Consider the following 12344-nt stretch of genomic DNA (forward strand, 5'->3'; position numbering starts at 1 on the left):
GGCTCTTCTGTCCATGGGATTTCCCAGGCAAGAATACCAGAGTGGGTTGCCATTTCTTCTCCAGAGGATCTTCCCAGATCAGGGATCAAACCTGAGCCTCCTGCACTGGCAGGCAGATTCTTTACCATGAGTCACTAGGTACAGGTCTTGAAACTGGGAGTTCTGGAATCAGAGACTCCCAGCAGAGCTTCTGGGAATGGAGGACAGTGTACAAGGTAAGGATGGGAAGCCCACTTTTACTCAATGGACAAGCTATTTACCCACTGCTAAAGGTTAAATTGTATCCCTCAAAAACGTAAATTGAAATCCTAATCCCTAGTACAGTCAAAACATGATCTTATTTGGAAATAGGTCATTGCAAGTTTAATTAGTTAAGATTAGGTTCTAATGAAGTATCATGCTCATGCATGCTGAGTCGTATCCATCTCTTCGCAACCGCATGGACTGTAGCCCACCAGGCTCCTCTGTGTATGGAATTTTCCAGGCAAGAATACTAGAGTGGGTTGCCATTTCTTCTCCAGGGGATCTTCCCGACCCATGGATCAAACTTGTGTCTCCTGCACCTCCTGCATTGGCAGGCTGATTATTTACCACTGCATCACCTGGGAAGCCCAAGTGAAATATGGTTGGTCCTTAACCCAATATGATTTGTATGTTCTTATAAGAAGAGGAAAGAGACAGAGAAAGGAAAACACCACGTGAGAACAAGAGACACACAGACACAGAGGGAAGATGGATTTATGTTATCACAAGCCAAACAGTGCCTAGGGCTGTCAGAAGCTGGAAGAAGCAAAGAAGGATCTTCTCTTAGGGGCTTGGAGTTCGGATTGCCTTGCCAACACCTTGATTTTGAACTTTTAGCATCCAGAACTGTGAGAGTTGGACTGTGAAGAAAGCTGAGCACCAAAGAATTGATGCTTTTGAACTGTGGTGTTGGAGAAGACTCTTGAGAGTTCCTTGGACTGCAAGGAGATCCAACCAGTCCATTCTGAAGGAGATCAGCCCTGGGATTTCTTTGGAAAGAATGATGCTAAAGCTGAAACTCCAGTACTTTAGCCACCTCATGCAAAGAGTTGACTCATTGGAAAAGACTCTGATGCTGGGAGGGATTGGGGGCAGGAGGAGAAGGAGATGACAGAGGATGAGACGGCTGGATGGCATCACGGACTCAATGGACGTGAGTCTGAGTGAACTCTGGGAGTTGGTGATGGACAGGGAGGCCTGGCATGCTGCGATTCATGGGGTCACAAAGAGTCGGACATGACTGAGCAACTGAACTGAACTGAACTGAACTGTGAGAGAATAAATTTCTATTCCTAGTTTGGAGTACTTTGCAGCCTAGAAAAGTAGGCAGCCCTAGAAAACTAATACGCCAGCCCTGTGGGTGCACATCTCACTGTGTTCTTCCTTTATCAGCAAAAGAGAGACATGCATTAACAGACAAATAAACAGGGATTCTCATCTGGTCAAGGAAACAGACAATAAGAACAGATAATCATTACCAAATATTTGAGGAAAATTAACATCACTGGAAAGCATCATTAATTCAAATAACAGAAATAAAACCTATAGAAAGTTAATGGGGACAACAAAATAAGACCTTAAAATATGTATAACATCTATTTGGAGAGATTTGAGAAGATATTACACTGATGAGAAAAAATATGGTTGCTATAAAAAAGAGAGACAATTGGAGTTCTTAGGAATTAAAACTATTACTGCCAGATTTTTTAAAAACTATGCTGCATAGCACAATATTATACATTTATAACAATAGAAAAGCATGCACAGAAGACAACAAAATATCTTTGGGCATGCAAGAATATATGCAGATTCAAGATCTTATATTAAGTATACTAAATGGAAATGTGGTGGGGAAAATGGAAATGCAAATCAAGGATGAAGTTTAGAAAAATAAATGAGTGAAATAAGATTCTTACATGGACAAATGATAAAACTGTGCTATGAACTAAGGTGTTATAATTAAGTCAACTTTTTACACTCAGGATTCAAACAGGAAAAAAAATTATAAAGGAACTGACTATCAGAACAGATACCGTTAAAGACTAACTTTCAGAACTAAAAGACCAAACTGAGGACTCTTCCCAGAATGCAGTACAAAAGAAAAATGGAAAATGTCAAGGAAAACTTAAGAGACATGGAAAAGAGACCTAGATGATTTCAAATACCTCTCATGTAAGTCCTCAGAAGCAGGAAATGGAAGTAGTAAAATGTGAAAATAAATATGAAAGAAAATTTCCTGGAGCTAGAGAAAAACACCAGACTTCAGACCCAAGGGCTTTTTAAGATGAATTAGAGAGTTGGGGAGCTCAGGAATCTATGCCTATTCAGTCTTGGTGAAATTTCAGGCTACCAAAAATAAGAGAAAAATCCCCAAACCTTCCATAAAGAAAAAACAGACTAGTTAGAAAAAAGTATCCAAGTTCCAAGCAATTGAAGAGAGAGTGGGTGGTTACGCACATTACTAAAATTTGGCTCTAGAAAAAAGCTGGGCAGTAGATGGTGTTGCTAGAAGGGATATCATTAATAATGACCTAAGGTTACAAAAATTATCACTTTTCTCACAAAACCTCATGTTCTGGCAGGAACGAGGCAATTATTGTGGTCCCTGCTGTCAATGAACTGGTGCCAAAATGTCAGTGCTCCATCAGCCGGCTTTTTATATGAAATCCATCTCTCATAAGAAGCAGAGTCTATAAGAGTTCATTCTAATGTCTACATATTCCTAATCCAAAATAGTTTCTGTAAATTCTAACTATGTAGCGTAATTTCATTTCATAAATCTCCATGAATCTCATTGTATAGCCAACTCTGAGGTCAGAGAGAGGAGACTGTTCCAGAGTTACACACTGGTAAGCAGCAGAAGGTCTGAGACCCAGGGCTCTGTGACTTTGTAGTCACTGTGTCATGCTGAGAGTTTAGCACTGATCCTTCTACACTCTTGGGTTTGGTCTCCTTTGTGATGAAGGATGTGCATTTGTGCCATTGCAAGGGTTGGGAAAGAATCCAGAGACTCAAGACAGAGAAAATATCTCTTGTCTGCAGAAACCCTCAGTCCTGGCTTGACAAGCTCACCATCCAGAGGCAGTAAATCTGAGGCTGCCAAAGGGTATGAAGTGTGTAACAGAGCTGGGAAAACAGCCACTTGAAAACTTATATCCGGATCTCATTCAGTGATTGCTAATACTAAATACTTCCTTCTATTGGGACAGACACTAAGCAGTCTTATACCCCATTAGTCACTACCATGAATTCTTCAGTTTTCAGATCCCTGGACTTTATTGCTAATTAAGCAGTATCTCTAGCCATAGTTCCTCTTCAAAAGCAACCCCAGAATAATCATTAAAATCCCATGGACTAGTCATGGTAGTGAGATATTATTTCAAATTAAGAGATATCGTTTCTTCTGTTTTAAAAAATTATTTTTAATCTACCAAAAAGTAAATCTAATGTAAAATTCATTGAATATTGTTTTTAAAACTTGAAATTCAAATATAGAATAGCCTATTAGTGCCTACGTTTTAGGCACACTTAAATGCCATACCTACTAAAGTTTCCTAAATCTATATTACTTAGGCTTTAACATAAAATGTTTTCAGCTAAACAAAGCAAGTCCTTCTGAATTTTCTTTTAGGTCCATTGTTTTCAAATAGACCAGTATTTTACACTTTTCTCATATCTGTATTAGTCAATCCAAAACCACATTTCTTTCTTCATAGTAATCCTTTGACAAAATCCATCTTTTTGTTATTTTCAGAGAGTAAGATGGAAACTGTTACTAATTCATAAGAAAAGGTCGGTGAAAACCAAAATTATTTTAGTTTTTCATTACATTTGTGCAATATCTCTAGTACAGGGGTAATGGTTTTCCAGACAACTTTCTGGATGGAAAATATGAGTGGAAAAGACACCAAGCTTGCATATTTAAACAATTTCTCTTTTCCCCATAGCAACTAAATGCTTGATGTTCATAATTCAACATATAATTTTAAACTAGGGCAACCAGATTTGCAACATGAAAACTAAAATCTTATTACTAAATTACACTTGTATACCGTACAAGTCATACCCAAAGAAAGAGCAAAATATTTTTAAAACAATCTTATACAATGAAGGCTCAGGAATCTTCTTGAGGTGACTACAGAAAAAAAAAAAAAAAGAACACTTTGCCGGTTGAGAGCTGAGCTAAATTTGTTCCATTAAAGCTGGTGAGATTTATTTCTCACTTCTAAGGGGATGAAGGAAGAAGAATGAACATTGTCTTTAAGAAAATTCAGAGTACTGCCAAAATTCTGCCTCCCACATTGGCATTCTGCCTTTATCCTGAAAGATAATATCTTCTATATTATAATAGCTTATGGTAAGATGAACTGTCAACAAGAGGAGGGAGGCTGCAGGGGGGGACAGAGGAAAAGAACAACATCAAGAAGGGGAAAATTTTGAGGTCAGCTGATCCATGATTTGGGTCTTGATTTGTATTTGCATATGCAAATAGAATTTAAAAATCAACTAGTTCCTTTAGCCCATCAGGGTGCTTAAAAATGGCTGCCTGGGAATTTCCCTGCTTTTACGAAGTAAAGGATGAGGGAAAATTGCATCAGCTTAGTCTTTCTGATGTTTCTAGATGGCATAAGAAAACTTAATATGTTAAGTGTCTTTCCAATGATGAAAAAACTCTTTTGTAGTTTTACAAAATCACTCAAATTATCAAATATTTTCTAAGAAAAACCCTATTTCTCATTAAAATATTCAAGGAATATTTTGAAATGATGCAAGAAAAATAAATAATAAATCTTCAGGGTAGGCATCTACCAAATTGATCAAGCAGGGGAGATTTTTCCAGACTTGAAAAAAACGAATGTACTGGGCAAATCCAAGGTGAGGGGGTAAAGGGAGGCTGAGAATGAGGCAAGAATCTGATGAACCTGTTTTATTCCCCATTGTCCCACTTCCTTATTTGCTGCTTTTCACAAATCCTATTGAATATCAAGATTTGGCTTCTTATGAATAAGATGCTTAGTAGAAAAGCATATTAGCTTTTCCAAGCCCATAAATCCCTTTTAAATGTCCACAGAATTTTACAATTTGATGAAAATTTATTGAAAAACATAATTTGTACAATTGTGTCATTAAAAAAACGTTTAACTATTATTAAAGGAGTTCAGTGCTGTTGAATACAAATATTTTGGATTTGCTATTTATGTTTATGAGCTGAAAGGAATTTTAGGAATTGTCTAATTTCCTCACTTTACATTTCTGTTTTATTTTCTGCAAGCAAAATATTTTGTTTACTTTGGGATTATGTTAAAGAAAAGGGAATTTTTTTCAGAAACAAGGAATAGGTGATAACTTTTTTTAAAAGAAAAGAAAATTAAGGAAAAGGGTGCTTTGACTGCATTGAGCAATATAGGAAAGATATTTACCAGACATAAAATTATTTCTAATAGAAAGAAGACATATAGGTTTGTCAGTTTGCTAGAGTAGCCTTTGGTTTCTTTGGTTCTTTTTTAGTGTTTTCTGAGACGGTCAGTTTTATACAGCATAGAATCAAGTGAAAGTGGAACTGAAATAATTTGCAAAGTTGAGAGATGGTTGTGACCAAAGCCCCTTGATTCTGGTTCTAATCTGTCTAGTGAACTGGGTGTGCTCCAAGAGATTAAAATTCACCTGATGCAACAAGTGAGAAACAAGGAAAAAAACTTTGAAGAGCTCTAAGGTAGGAGAGATTATGGCTATTGCCTCCGTTTATGTTAAGTATCCCTTTTTTTGAGTATGTGTTTGTATAACTGATAGAAATCAAATCATCTACTTGCATGTGATTTTAGATGCTATGTTTTTATAATTAGTTCAGTCTCCAACATCTTCAACAAGGAATCATACAGTGACAGAGAACTCAGTGTTTTGTGAGACAGTCTATTTCTATCAATACCAGCCATTGTTTCTAATGCTACTATCCAGAATCTTGACCTGAAAAGATATTCTTTATCTCCTCTTATCCTTCTCCCACAACAACAAATCCCCTTTCAAGACATTGCTACATCTGTTAATGATATAACCATTTGCTAAACTAAAAAACTTGGTGTTCCCTTTTATCTAAAAATCAAGTCTTGATACTAAGTCTAGATTTCACTTTGGAATCTGTAGCTTCTGTCCCTACACAGTTTCATTATACCATCACTCCTGCTTATACTCATTCATCATGTGAAGTGAAGTGAAAGTCGTTCAGTCCTGTCTGACTCTTTGTGATCCCAAGGACTATACAGTCCATGGAATTCTCCAGGCCAGAATACTGGAGTGGGTAGCCATTCCCTTCTCCAGGGGATCTTCCTGACCCAGGAATCAAATCCAGGCCTCCCGCATCGCAGGCAGATTCTTTACCACAACTGAGCCATAAGGGAAGCCCAGAATAAGAAATGGGTAGCATATTGGTTCTCCAGAGGATCTTCACAACTCAGGAATCAAACCCAATTCTCCTGCAATCGAATTGCAGGTGGATTCTTTACCAACTGAGCTATCAGAGAAGCCCCATTCATCATATAGACATAGATCGACTCTGATACAATATGCAAGAAGATTATACAAGGACATGAGTATCAGAAGGGAACATTGAGGACCATCTTGGAATCTGGCTACCATATAATATGACAGGAAAGATGTCCACTGACAATGTTAGGATCCTTGAAGAAGAGGATATCTTTCCTGATAGGTCTAGCAGAAAGAGCCCTGGAGATAAAACTGATTTTCTTACTTTAGAGTGTGTGCCCATTCATGAACCAATAATTATGACTAGAGGAATGGACTCCTTTAATTGGGCACATCAGGGTCATCTGCTCTTGGCAGGGGATGCTGTCATCTCCACCAGAAACACTGAATCAGAAGAAAGGGGATGCTGCACAGAAAAATTATATATGTCCTCTGTTCTACCTCACACTTGCACTGCTTTGTTAGTCTTCTAAACCTCTTCACATTACCTCACCTCTTTGCCTTCCTTTTCAAATGGTACATGGCTAACAATTAATCTCCTAAACTTCAACTTGGATCAAGTTTTCTCTTTTATCAAAATCTCCTCCAAATAGCTCCTCACCACTCATTTACATGGTAAATCTTTATTCCATAACCTGGCATTCACACTCTTCCACAACCCGACTCCGAACTCCTTTCCTAGTCTAGTCTACAGTTTTGCACCTCTCTGAAAAACTGATTTTCTCTGTCTTCCGAAAATGGCTTTGACTCCATGGCTTTGTTCACACTGTTCTCATTCTTTATCTCCAAGAATGTTTTTACCTCTCTTCATCCATATTCAAAGTCCACCCGTTCTTCAAGTACAACTCTTTCAGTTTACTTTGATATAGCTTTCTATACTCATCCCAGCATGATAGAACACCTCTCTCTCTCATGGTATTTTTGTTGTATCATTCTTTGGCAAGTATGATATACTGCTTTATTCAATTGTGAACTCATATCTTAATAAATAACACATATTATCTACCTATATCTATTTATTTAGATTGCAAACTTCTAAAAGGCAAAGATTATGGCTCTTTTCATCCTATGTAAAGCTTAAAGTAAAAAAGTGAAAGCCGCGCAATTGTGTCTGACTCTTTGCAATCCCATGGACTGTAGCCCACCAGGCTCCTCTGTCCATGGAATTTTCCAGGCAAGAATAATGGAGTTGGTAGCCACTCCCTTCTCCAGAGGATATTCCCAATCCAGGGATCAAATTCGAATCTCTTGCAGCTCCTGCATTGGTAGGTGGATTCTTTACCACTGAGCCACCTGGTAGGCTTGGCTTGCAAATTAATAAACATTTGTTTATTTGTTTATTGATCTTACCTCTGTCTTTAACCCAGTATGAATGTCTTTAACCCAGTTTAGGAATTGAATGTCTTTAACCCAGTTTAGGAATTCAAATTTCTGATCAATGTACACATTAAGGAAAAATGCCAAATTTCCACTGACTCTTTAATCACTGTACCATGACACTCACATTTTTAAAATTCCTTTGACATCCTAGGTTCAACAAATTCTACACCTAAAGAAAGACTGGTCAGTAATTAGAAAGATACTCCCGTTCTAAAAAGATATGTACTTTCTACCACATATCTGTAGAAAAGATGAATGGTGACTTGGAAAAATTAATTGAATTACTGACAAAAATCTAGATGATTTTAGCCAAAAGTTAAACACTACTATTCCAAGCCATCTATCTGCAATGATTAGATTTACCATGCTTTTAAAGATTTACACTTTAAAGGAGGCTGTTTGGACCAAAGCACAGTCAATGCGAATTGCTTCTAGGAAACTATTTTTGAAGGAATTTGGCTGTTTATGTCTTTGGCCAGAATTACTTGAGAGTTTTGGCCAGAGGTCTGTATTTTACTTTCCTGGTACAAATGTGTACTCACAGTATTCTGCCTGCAAGAATACCTTACCAAAAGGAAACCCACACCACTTCATCACAAAAGGACAAGAACTCTCAAGAAAGCTACTGGCGTGCTGTCTAAATGAAGAATCCACCATCATTATATCCTTACCAAGTATCTACTAAGAGATTGTTCTAGGTACTGTGGATAAACACTGTGCTAAGTGTTGGAGATACACAAAATCCAAAGGTTACTCTAGACAGATTCCGAATACAAAACAGTATGCAAGCTCTACACTGGTAGGAGGGTAATGTATTAAACATGGAGAAGAGGGAGTTTTGTGTGGGCTGGGAGAAATTAAGAAAGGTCTCATAAAGAAAAGGGATCTAACCATCGGATCACTTAGTAGAGGTAGGTAAGTTAGTAGACTTCACCAGGAAATAGGACTGAAAATGACATAATCTAGACAAATAGGATGTGAAAAGAGAGCTTACACATGGATATAGCAGGGAAAAGAAGGTAGACAATTTGGAAATACACAAGAGAAGAGTTTTGGTAGCCTATGTTTTGTCCTACAGACAATGGAGATTATTGAAAGATCACCAAATAGTTTTAATATAAAATAAGAAATAAATTGCTAAAATAATTTTTAAAATAAATGAGACAGACAATTAAAAACAGAATCTTTTTTAACAGAAATCACAGATAGCTTAGAAAGGAATTAATAAAGCTTTATGAGTAGGAGAAGGAAAAAGCTACCCACCCTAGTATTCTGGCCTGGAGAATTCCATGAACTGTAGAGTCCATGGTGTTGCAAAGAGTCGGACACGGCTGAGCGACTTTCACTCACTATGAGTAGGAAGTATAGAATTTAAACATTACAGTAGTTAAATCATACATAACTAAAATAATTCAGCACTTTGATTAATATTTAGTGCTTTTTCCTATTTACAAAACAATCTATACTCACAGGAATCCTTAGAACAAGATAACTGAAAACTTGGTAAAAAGGAAAATTATAAGTAAAAATTTTAAAGCTATTGTGATATACAAGGGAGATCAAAAATTTTGCTCCAAAATTCAAGTACATAATTTTTGTGAGAACTTTACTTAAAATCTATTCACAGATACTTTTGACATGATTATATCATGCTTTTAATTAGTTTGAAGCACTTAAGATGTAACAGCTTAGAAGAGTTTTGCTGATAGGTGTTGGCATATCAATAGCTTCAGAAAGTTAAAGCTCAGGCTTCCCTGGTGGCACAGTGGATAAGAATTTGCCTGCCAATGAAAATTCAATCCCTGGGTTCAATCCCTGGTCTGGGAAAATCCCACATGCTGCAGAGCAACTAAGCCCTTGAGCCACAACTGCTGAGTCCACTAGCCAAGCTTACTGAAGCCTGCACTCCTAGAGCCTGTACTCTGCAAAAAGAGAAGCCACGGCAATGAGAAGGCCATGCACTGCAAGGAAGAGCAGCCCCCCACTCACCACAACTAGAGAAAACCCATGCAAAATAACAGAGACCCAGTGCTGCCAAAAATACATACATAAATAAATAATTTTGTTTAAGTTAATGCTCATGTGGAGAGTAGTGACCAAAAAACAAAAAATTCACACTCACCAGTTAGAATAATCCCTTTAAGTACAGAAACAAACAGCTACTTGTATCAGAAATTAATTGTAATTATAACAAAGTAATTTACATTTCTAATGACCTTGCATCATGAACAAAACATTAAATTACATAGCACTTAATCTGTTTAAGGTCTTGAGAGATTGCTATCAGAATAATTTTGCTTCCATAGAGATCAGACTTGTGGTTGCCAAGGAGTAGGGGGAGGGAGAGGGATAGACTGGGAGTTTGAGGTGGGTAAATGCAAACTATTACATTTAGAACAGATAAACAACAAGGTCCTACTATATAGCACAGGGAACTATATCCAATCTCCTGGGATAAACCATAATGGAAAAAACATCAAAAAAGAATATATTTATGTGTATAACTGAGTCACTTTGCTGTACAGCAGAGATTGGTAAAACATTGTAAATTAATTATACTTCAATAAAGAAATTTTAAAAAGAATAATTTTCTTTAAAAATTTTGGACTTAATAGGGAGATTTTAAATTATTTAAACCCATAATTATTCAAAAGAAATTATAAACTTTGATAATAATAATTAGCTTGGGAAAGTTGTCTATTAAAATAGCAGCTTCAAAACTAGAAAAATATGAAAATTAAATAAATAACATAAAATAAAGTTGCAATTATATTCAAAGTCAACACGATCCTAATTATGACTTGTATATATGTTATACATATACTGGGATACAAGGAGACAGGCACAGCAGTCACTATTTTAACAAGCTTTTAGTACTATTTCTCAATCAGAATGCCACCACACTTACGAAGAGTGCTTATTATTGAATCAAAATATCTTTTGAGCAAAAAGTTAAAGCATGAGTTGGAAGGTTATATGTACAAAATAATTAAGGGATATTATAAAATTATTACACCTCTTAATGTTTTATTTTGGCTAGAAATCCAGGTTAGCAAAAGTCAAATGGAAAAACAAGGATTTTAAAAGTTCAGTTCAAGATGAGAAATGTTAACTGAAATGTTTGTTTTGTGGCTCTGGACATTTACTGCTTTTCCCTGCCTAGATTCTTCCATTCTCAGTTGTTCTTCATCCTGGTATTTAACCTTTCCCAGTGTAGTCTTGGAGAAGGCAATGGCACCCCACTCCGGTACTCTTGCCTGGAAAATCCCATGGATGGAGGAGCCTGGTAGGCTGCAGTCCATGGGGTCGCTAAGAGTCGGGCACGACTGAGTGACTTCAGTTTCACTTTTCACTTTCATGCATTGGAGAAGGAAATGGCAACCCACTCCAGTGTTCTTGCCTGGAGAATCCCAGGGACAGGGGAGCCTGGTGTGCTGCTGTCTGTGGGGTCACACAGAGTCAGACACGACTGAAGTGACTTAGCAGCAGCAGCAGCGGCAGCAGTATAGTCTATCTGCTCTTAAGGAAGATGCCCTCTTCCCCAGCTGTAGGTATGGATTCTGGATCAAACCATACCTGAAGCTCTTCCTTTCCATTTGAAAGCCAATGTATTTCTAGTATTCCTTTGTCATTTTGAATTGATTTGCATTACACTATAAATATGTTTTAGATTTTATTTTATTTCTATATAATTCATATGAAATATATGTGCATAGTTAAAATAATTTTAAGGAAATGAACACTCCTGTAGCAGACATCAGCTCAAGAATAAAATCTTAGTGTATCAGAGGTCCCCTTCCTTGTTATAGCTGACTCCCCACCTGAATCCTCAGAGGTAGGCAGTATGCTAAATTTTTGGTCTATCATTGTCTTGCTTTCCTTTATCATTTAGCTCCTATGTATTCCTATCTAAAGCTATTTTCAAAATAGTGTTAAGATAAACTTTTCACTTTCATTCTCTCACAAGTGAATGGTGGTATTTTTCAGTCCCTCCATGGCTCCTTTTGAGTATGATAAATGTTAATATTAGTGTAAATGGATAATTTTTTTACTCTTTTGGCTCACATTCTTAAATGTGTCTTATTTAATAAATCTATCCATATTCAAAGGTTACAAAGATATTTTCCCATGTTTTCGTCTTTAAAGGTATTTTCCTATATTTTCAAGTTTTCCTTTCAGAGTAAGTCTTTCGTTTTTCCTAGATTTGATTTTTGTGGAAAGAAGTACAATTTCATTTTTTTCATAACACAATGTTTTATAAATTAACATAAACAATAGCACTTCTTTCCTACTGACATACAAGCTCTGGCACATATCAAAGTTTTCCTCTGTGCCTGGGTCAGTTTCAGTGTTCTCTATTCTATTCCCTTAGTCTGTTTGTCTAACCTTGTGTTGAACAATTTTCTTGGCTTTATATTAGCCTTGATATCTAGAAGGGTAAATCATCTTACATTGTTTTT

This window comes from Bos javanicus, chromosome 4, assembly GCF_032452875.1.
Source record: "Bos javanicus breed banteng chromosome 4, ARS-OSU_banteng_1.0, whole genome shotgun sequence".
Taxonomy (NCBI): Eukaryota; Metazoa; Chordata; class Mammalia; order Artiodactyla; family Bovidae; genus Bos; species Bos javanicus.